Source organism: Schistocerca americana, chromosome 5 (genome assembly GCF_021461395.2).
Source record: "Schistocerca americana isolate TAMUIC-IGC-003095 chromosome 5, iqSchAmer2.1, whole genome shotgun sequence".
In the NCBI taxonomy this organism is placed as follows: domain Eukaryota; kingdom Metazoa; phylum Arthropoda; class Insecta; order Orthoptera; family Acrididae; genus Schistocerca; species Schistocerca americana.
The window spans coordinates 118,873,194-118,882,620 of NC_060123.1; positions in this window are offsets into that span (position 1 = coordinate 118,873,194).

Consider the following 9,427-nt stretch of genomic DNA (forward strand, 5'->3'; position numbering starts at 1 on the left):
CAGGCAATAGTCATTGGCGGTTGGATCGGTCGGCTGGTCGGTCGCGTACTGAGACACAAGATGACTTGTCCGTCTTGAGCGTCGGCGCATGTGAGGTCGCCACGTCAGTCCAGAGGGTCCCGCCGTATAGCGAGAGGTAGTGGCATCACGGCCGACACGGGAGCAACAGGAGTCAACCCACGACACCGGTCTGGCCGGTGCGAGTTGCGACTCTGTGAGACGGGAGATCGGCGCGCCTTCCTGCGTCCGTTGAAGCGGCTGGTACCCGATGGATTGGGAGAGTGTTTTGGAGGTGCTACGCCAGGTCTTCGCCAGACATCGCAGTTTATTAGAAGTTAAGTGATTCGTGTTGAGTTGTTTAATTTACTTGTTAACTCCTACGTGTTTCTTGGTCAGTCTCTCGTCCGCAGCTTACTCGTCTGTCTCTCGTCCGCATTTGTTAGGCAGTTAGTGTCTGTCTGTCTGTCTGTATGTTGGTCTGCCATACGTTAATAGCTATTTCGGTTATGTTTGTCGATTTCGGTGTTAACGAATTTATTGCTTAAGGTGCAAAGGCCGAATTCCTGAATTATGTTATTATCTTGCCTATCATCTTGAGAGGCGGTATATGTGTAACGTAGAGTATGTTTGTACTTTTTATGTAAGACTGTGTAAGTAGGCTGTTTAGGTTTTTATATTGGTAACGCCACGTAGCGCTCTGTATGAAAATCACTGACTGTGCTGTGTGCAGTTTGTGGTTGGTTTGCATTGTTGTTGGCTATTGTAGTGTTGGGCAGTTGGCTGTTAACAGCGCGTAGCGTTGCGCAGTTGGAGGTGAGCCACCAGCAGTGGTGGATGTGGGGAAGTGAAATGGCGGATTTTTGAGAGGCAATGATCTGGACGTGTGTCCATTAGAAACACTACATTTGTAAGAATGGATGTCATGAACTGCTATATATATATATATATATATATATATATATATATATATATATATATATATATAATGACTTTTGAACACTACTAAGGTAAATACATTGTTTGTTCTCTATCAAAACCTTTCATTTGCTAACTATGCCTATCAGTAGTTAGTGCCTTTAGTAGTTTGAATCTTTTATTTAGCTGGCAGCTCGCTGTATTGCAGTAGTTCGAGTAACGAAGATTTTTGTGAGGTAAGTGATTTGTGAAAGGTATAGGTTATTGTTAGTCAGGGCCATTCTTTTGAAGGGATTATTAAAAGTCAGATTGCGTTGCGCTAAAAATATTATGTGTCATTTTAGTGTTGATCAGAATAGGTAAAGAGCGAAATGCGAAATGTCTGAGTACGTTCAGTTCTGCTCAGCTGTTTCAAAATCAAATGACGTAGGGGCTTACGAGCACAGTAATTCAATGCCAAATGTCTGAGTACGTTCAGTTCTGCTCAACTGTTTGAAAATCAAATAACGTAAGGGCTTACCAGCACAGTAATTCAATAAATTTTCTAAGGGGACGGTTCAACTGCATTTCATAGATTTTTTGTCTTTTTAGTATATAAAGTTGCCACCCTTCCTTCGTAATAGTTCTTTTAATAACAAGTTGCTCTTTCGGTGGCCAATAATTTTTAATGTGAGTATTTTGTACCATTTCCATCCCTCTTACGGGGTGCATAGTTCATGTGTTTGTGTGAGTTGTTAAAATTTTTAGTTTCAGGGAATCTGGTCTCTTGCAGATTTGCGCCAGTGTAGTCTTTCAGAGGTTGTTTTGAGCAGTCGTGACTACGGCCGTGTTAAAAGACAGCGGCAAGGTTCTGAGCCGGAAAGCTCATACTATCAAAAAAAAAAAATAATTATTTCTGCCTCTGAATAAATTGTAACTTGATATTTACAGGGTGCTTTCTGATTATTACCCACTGGCAACTACTTCCACGCTCACATAGTGTGATTAAACGTGTTAATGTTCTTGATGAATCGCTAGTAAATAAAGTAAATTCTTAAGGAAAAGTTTTGAAAGTAAATTCTCAGTTCACTTTCTTAGCCGACGTAGTTCACTCGCTATTGCCTCGGTTCCGTCCGCGCTCGCGCTTGGGTCCGACATCCCGCTACCGGTCGGGGAAATAGTCTGCACATTTTCTATGTCCGGCATTGTCGCAGCGCAACTGAAATCGGGGATAATCCCGTTGCTTGTCTCACCCTATCCTGTCTACTCTCTATCCGCGGTTACCTGACCTTCCTCTGCAACTGACCTATTTATTCCCGCACCGCTCCTCGAGCGATCACGTGTTTCCATTTTGGATCCTGGGATCATTCTTCCGCACGAAGTACGTAGTTAATATAGCTTGCAACCTCCCCCTCACTTATCGACCTTAATAACAGTGAAAAATTAGTAAGTTTTGCTTTGCTATCAATTCACTAATTGTCACCTTCGTTGATTCCTCTTTGGTCAGATTGATCTCATCTGCCAATCTACCTGGAGGAATGTGCCCAGTAGTATCTGCAATTACTTCCCCTGGATCTGCGCAATCCACACTGCTATCGTCCGAACGTATAACGTCAGCTCTAACCTCATACACGCTGTAATCTACGTGCTGTTCTACCAATCGTATCCGGCTATCTCTAAAATTCTCATAATCTTTCTCCTTAAAACTCTCGCACTGTTTAAACTGGAATTTTGCGTCGGATGGGTCGGCTACTTCTACCACTATAACTTTCGGTAAGGTCTGCCGGTTAGGGCCACAACTTTCCGTCACTACTTCAACATCCAGCTCCTGCGGGACGAAACACGACGAATGTTGCTCGTGCTCCCCATTAACATCAACATTTTCTGGTAAAGTCTGTCGGTTAAGGCCAGAACTTTCTATCACTTCACAGATGCTATCGTCCTGCGGGACGAGACGCGGCAAATCCTGCGCGCGCTCCCCATAAACACTTCTCCCATACAGGCCCCTATAATCTCTTAGTTCGTCGTATAAGCGACCGAACTGCCTTAACCAGACCTCATCCCTCTCTGCATCCCCTCGCTCGATGACGGACGTGTTATCCGACATCTGATCTTCACTCAACACTTGCGAATCATTCTTAAACTCAAGCTCCAGTTGCGCTGTGGGTGTTACAGTTGCCACTTTATAATCGATTTCCGGAACACTACTTAAATTGTTCTCACTGACAGTGAATGTATTTTCTACTGGCGTGTCTACAACTGATCTACTACTTGTGGGCTCACGCCCTTCTCTTAACACTGGCACACTCTCCCGCCGTTGATTATTCCATACGGAATTTTCATAACGACGACACCTGGGTTTTCTGCTGTTATTGGGCCGCCAAAATTTCTCCACGCCCGGTCGGCCTCTCACCGGCGCGGCTAATGGTTTCCCTGTCTCGTCCCAGCAGATCTACTCCCCGGATGCTGCTGAGGCGGCTTATCACACCCTCTGGCGTTATTACGATTCTGTGAAGCCCGTATCACGTTAGTATGATACTGGTTTCCGTCATTCCTGTTATTATTTGTATTGTATCGATTGTTATTCCGGTCCCTAACTTTATTGTTATTGCTGCCGTGGTTGCGGTATGCATTATACCTATGGTTATCGTTGTTGTGGTTGTTGTGGTACCCGTTGTCGTTACCACGGCCTCTACCACTGTCGCGATTAGTGCGCCAATTGTCGTCGTCCTCAACTCTTTCCAGGAAATCATTGATTGTCTTGTAATTGCTTCCTACGTAGCGTTTTGTTTCATCTAGAAGCTTCTTGTAGAGTTCCCAGACTATTTCGGATTCCGTGCGGCGATCACGCAAATATTCCAATTTGTGGATCCAGCCCTCACAAAACTCCTTCATCGAGCCACGCGAATTTGCATCGAAAGGCCTCGATACGACAAATTCGCGCCAGACACTTTGTTGTTTTTGCTCTGACCAGTATTCAGCCAGAAGCGAATTTTTAGATTCGTCAAAAGTCAGGTTCGTAATGTTGAGGTTTAAGCCCCAACGCTTGGCATCACCAGCCAAGACGTCAATAACCGCATTAATTTTTCTCTCATTAGTTCATGATCTGGGTAAAACTCTTTCACAATTTTTAATGAAATCCGTCGCGTGTATACCGCCTTTTTTCAAGGGGTCGAACCGCTCCTCTTTCGTCAACAATTCCGAACTATATGTACAGTTTGGCACATAGCTCTGTTTTTCATCAAGTTTCTTTTCTAATTCCGACACTCTCATAATTACTTGGCAACTGGTTGTCGCAAGCGTTTCCACTTCCCTCTTTTTCTCTTCGCAGGTATTAGCCTGCTGCCTCACTTTAGTATCTACTTCGAACACTAAAGCCTTTAAAGTTTCCGCCTTCTGTTGATCCCCTTTTTTCACTAATTGAATTTGTTCCGTCACCTTATTCTCGATGATCGGAGCAACTGCTTCTCCTACACTTTTCTCGATTCTGCTAATTTCGGAATCGAAACGAGTATTTATGCTCGCAATTTCCGCCTGAACGCCTATCATTTCCTGTTTAAGATTACCGATCTCGGTATTAATTACAACAATATCTTCTTTGATTTTATCAACTTTTGTGCTAAGAACTCCAACAGTGTTTTTAAGAAAATTAATAGCTTTGTTCTGCTTGTCTAGCATCCTGTCAATTTTTTCAGACTGAGCATTTTGCTTGGCAGACTGAGCTTGAATTTCTGCCGATTGAGTTTCTATCCTGCTAGACTGAGCCTTGATTTCGTTAATCAAAACAATAGATCTGTTAAATTCCCGGAAACCAGCGGTTTTACTTCCGTAGCGGCTGCATCTTGAATTGTCCCAGCGTATTCGTCATCAGAGGTTCAGATTCGATTTTCACTTCCGATTCCGAAACATTTTCTAAAGTTGGGAATTCCATTTCTGCTCTTTGTTGCGTTTCGGTGGTCGCGTCTTTCATGCTAGCAGCCTGCCCCTGAACAATGGGTTCCGCAGTGCGCGTTTCCCTCTGTTCGACTGATTGTTCCGTACCCAAGTCTACCAAAATTTGGTAACTGTTGCCTTCATTCATTTTACCAAGTTTCAATATAAATGCCCAATCTCAAATCTAATTAGGATTCCTCCCGCTACTTATTCTCGCTGTCGTAACGATTTGTTCGTAACCAGTACTTTTTACGCTATTTGTGCAATGCAAAATTCGTGTCCAGAACAACCTCAAATCCGAAGATAGTCCTGTGACCAAGTCACCACGTGTAACCTCCCCCTCACTTATCGACCTTAATGACAGTGAAATTTAAACCGCGTGTACCTAATGGAATTCTGGGAAAAGCAATCGTCACCGAAGTTAATCTGTCGGTAAAGTGGGAGGAAAGGATTACATCTAAATGAAAGGAAAGATGCAAATGAAATTGGTGGAAATCAATTTTGAGAAAAGGGTAAAATTAATAAAGAAAGTAAATGTGCGGTCGTTACATTAACAATTAATTGGCGTTAATTAGATATTTGAGATTTGGGGAAAACTACGGTCGCCAGTCCTATGGACAACTATTATAATAACTGAAAATGAAAGATTAATGCACATACAATTAGCACTAAAAGCGTGGTAACTGAAGGTTGACAAGTGTTCTGTGAAAACTAAATGCTTGTCAGAAGTAATAAATTTCGCTACACTCTGACTTAATTTAGCAAAAGAATTAATAGAACCAGGAAACTGAAAGTTAATTTAGTGACTGAAATTATAGTGAACTTTGTTTCTGAAACACTAAGATATTCAATAAAATAAGGTTAGTCTTGGGCTACCTCAACGATCATTTCCTAATCTACCTGAATCTATGCAATTTAGAAATAAGAGATTTAACTTTGAACTTGAATTAAATGATTCTGAACAATTAACAATAGTAAAATTTAGTACGTACCAAACTGAGCTGCAGTCAAAGGTAAGCTAAAATATGGCAACAAAACTCACACTCTTAATTTGTGCATGTGTAATCTAAATATTGTAGCCAGCTATGAATACTTTAACTGAACTTTGAAATTAAAACAGTTAAATGGAACGATATTACTTTAATGCTGACGCTTGAACTTCAGTGACACTCGAGTTCATTTCGGAAAAGGAAGGGACCCTGATTGGTAATGCATTTGGGACAATGAGCAACAAAGGTTCATAATAAGTTGCTGTATTTTGCTAATGGAATAGTTTGAAAAGCTGAGGTCTGCCATACAGTTCTATAACTTCACTTGCTTTCAGTCTTCCTTGTTGGTTGATTGAAGGTTTGAAGTCGTCGATCGAGGAGGTGGCGGCAGTCACTCATTGTCGTCCGTCGCTGTTGCAGAAGCTGGATTTTGGCGCGCCTTCTTCTCAACACGGTCACCAGGCGAAACGGGCTCTTGATGTGCGCCAGCTAATGCTTCCCGTCCGTGACACCGTGTCAGAAACTATCATAGCATGTCGAGCGCAATTGCATGCTGCCAAACCCCGAAAGCGCGGCAACTCGCGGGAGCGTCACACAACACACTTGCTCCACCGCCCTACTCCTGCCAGATTCTCTCTGCCCGCGCTCCACGCGGCAGAGTTAACACTACCAAAGGTCGTAAACACTTCGGTTCCCCACACGACCTAGCGATGTAGTCGTTCAATAGCATAGTATTCCCTAGACAAGACCCAGCGTAAAAATACAAAGAATATTTACAAAACAAACCAATTATACATGAACACAAATGCATATATATATATATATATATATATATATATATATATATATATATATATATATATATATATATATAGTAAAACAATTACAATATATAAAGGCACAGAAATGTAATATCTTCAGGAAACAAAAAAAGGAAAGAATTTAAAGTTCAATAGATGGAAATAGGAGGATATGCATTTCCGGAATTACAAGCTCCGCTCACGGAAAAAGAAATTCCCTACCCCGACTACGCGATCACGACGAATTATTTTCCGTAGCCTAGCGCAAGCTATAATTACACGCAACCTGGTACAGTCGTCACACACAGCCTAACGCATTTATTGTCACACCCAATGTAATTTAAAATTTCCCAAAATACATGAACATAGCACACAAAGATAATTGCCCCCAAAATCATACAAATAAAGTCACAAAGCAACGCTGTATTTGCAACGCAGAATTTGCAATGCTGATTATTCACAAATTGGAATTGTGACACCTGTGGAAATTTAATCATCTGTTAGAACATCCTAGAAATTTCACAGCATCACAAAAGAGTACCAAATTTGAATGAGAGTCTAGGCTAAAGGGTGGCCGTTATGCATGATATTTACTTTCCGTAAAGACTTGGCAGGCATTCTCAACTTGAAAATGGCACCTGCATCTTTTGTGAAAGACGCCTACGACCGTTTGCATGAGCAAATATCACTACAAAATATTTGATTATTGATAAACTTTAAGTTGAAAGTTTGAATAACCTAACAGGAATGGTGACGGAAATAAGACGTTGCAGTAAGACTAAGAATTTTATATAACGACAACATTTTATTTAATAAAATCATGAAAATAACTCCTTGATCACCACTTTACTTAATGGTATGGTTATATGGAATGCTGGCCCATGATCAGTGATACCAAAAAAATTGCAATTTTATGCAACCTGACTATCTGACCTAACTAACATGACTATAGAAGCCATCACTAGAGCGTCTGTCTCAGTGTCTCAGCAGGGAATGCCTAACCGTCTCCCCTTGTCCGGGGTCCACACACGGTGGCCGGAAGGGTTCAGGGAGTCTGCACAGCGGCTGTTTGCCAACCTAACGGGGCCTGCTAGCTCGCGGGGATGTCTATTAGGTCCAGTGCAGTCGCACTCTACTCTATACAATGGTTGGCTAACTGCATCTCCACATTCAGAGAACCCACAGCAGACAGACCACGCATACGTCAGCAGACGATCCACATTCACATTTGCAGACTATACCAATGATGACAATATAACATAATTCCGGATTAAAATTCCCTGAGTGTCCGAAGGGCACCCATGTGTCTTTTGAGCATGTGACTCTTGCAACAAGCCACGTAGCGGCTCACATGTGGCCGTTACAGTACGTTGGGGAATTCTCAAAACTCGAACCACCTTCGTCTGATCGCTACCTAAAACAGTATGCAGATCTGTCGGCAAATTAGCTGCTTCCCGCTGGTCGTGAAATAAAATGCAGTCCAATAAATATGGGGCACAGTGATCTGTACGCCAAAAGCACCACACATGGGACGATCCTCTCGCCAGAGCAAGAAGCCACGCATCATAGGGCTGTGGCCTACGCCAAGACGATTAAGGAGAACCTCGTCCGTCGACGTGACTAGAAGGAAGTATACCAGAGCCTACTTATGGGCCTAACGACACGGAGCTTATTGTCGGTCACTTCCATCCACTCACCCTCTAATTGACTCCAGAGTTCAACACTTAGGTCACAACATGCAGGGAGAAGGCACATTGAAATACTGGAGCATCAAGGTAAGCCTCTTTGGCTGCTAGATCCGCCCTTTCGTTTCCCACAGTACCCATGTGCCCTGGTACACAGCAAGAAAGATACCTCCTTCCCTAGTCGAGGGCACCCTGGATAGTCTTGTCTACTTAATTTGCTGGCTACGAACTTTTCAGAGTGTGAAGGGTACTGAGATAATCGAAACAGATAAGAACTGGAAGAACGTCCAATCTGCTCAAGTGCCAGCAAGAGTGCATACAATTCTGCCTGAAAGACAGTAGAGGTTTGAGGCAGTTGGAACTTGAGGATACAATATGGGAAAACAACTGAGCAACCAACAGAATCCCGCTGTTTTGACCCATCTGCAGAAACAGCAACATAGTGGTGGTGCTCAGATAAAATGTCAGAAAATATTGAATGAAAAACGGAAGCAGGAGTCCAATCTCCCCTCCACTATACCTGATCTAAAATTACTCTTGGTATCTCCAGTAACCAGGGCTGCAGACGGTGAAACCCTGGATTTGGGGTCGTACTGGCCTCACACCAAGTGCCTCCAGCACAAGCTGCACGTGGAGCCCAGATGGCATTATGGCTCTTGGATGGTTGGACGAAAAGCTTTCCAGAGGCGGATGAGCAGCAGTGTTGTGTGCATATGAAGTCGAAACAGCAAGGAATTTTCACGCCTCATGTACCGCAAGGAGCTGCCACCAGGTGGTAAGTGGCGGTTCACCGGCCTCAGCACAGAGGCTGACCATGTGACTAGTCCGACAATCACCTGTGGCCAGCCATACCCTCACAATGGACAGCGCCAATGATCTCCGAATAAGACGACCACGTTGATCCGTACACCGTGTACCCGCAATCCAGCTGCGAACTCACGAAAGCCCCCCCCCCCTCCCCACAAGAAGTATGGCTAAGACACTTGAAGACATTCAGTGTCTTCAGCGTTCTGGTTTTCAGGTATCTCATTTGTGGCAATCGCGACAATTTGGAGCCAAAAATGAGGTCCACAAACCTCAATGAATCTCTAAAATGTAGTACAGGGTGCCTCATATGCAAGACAGG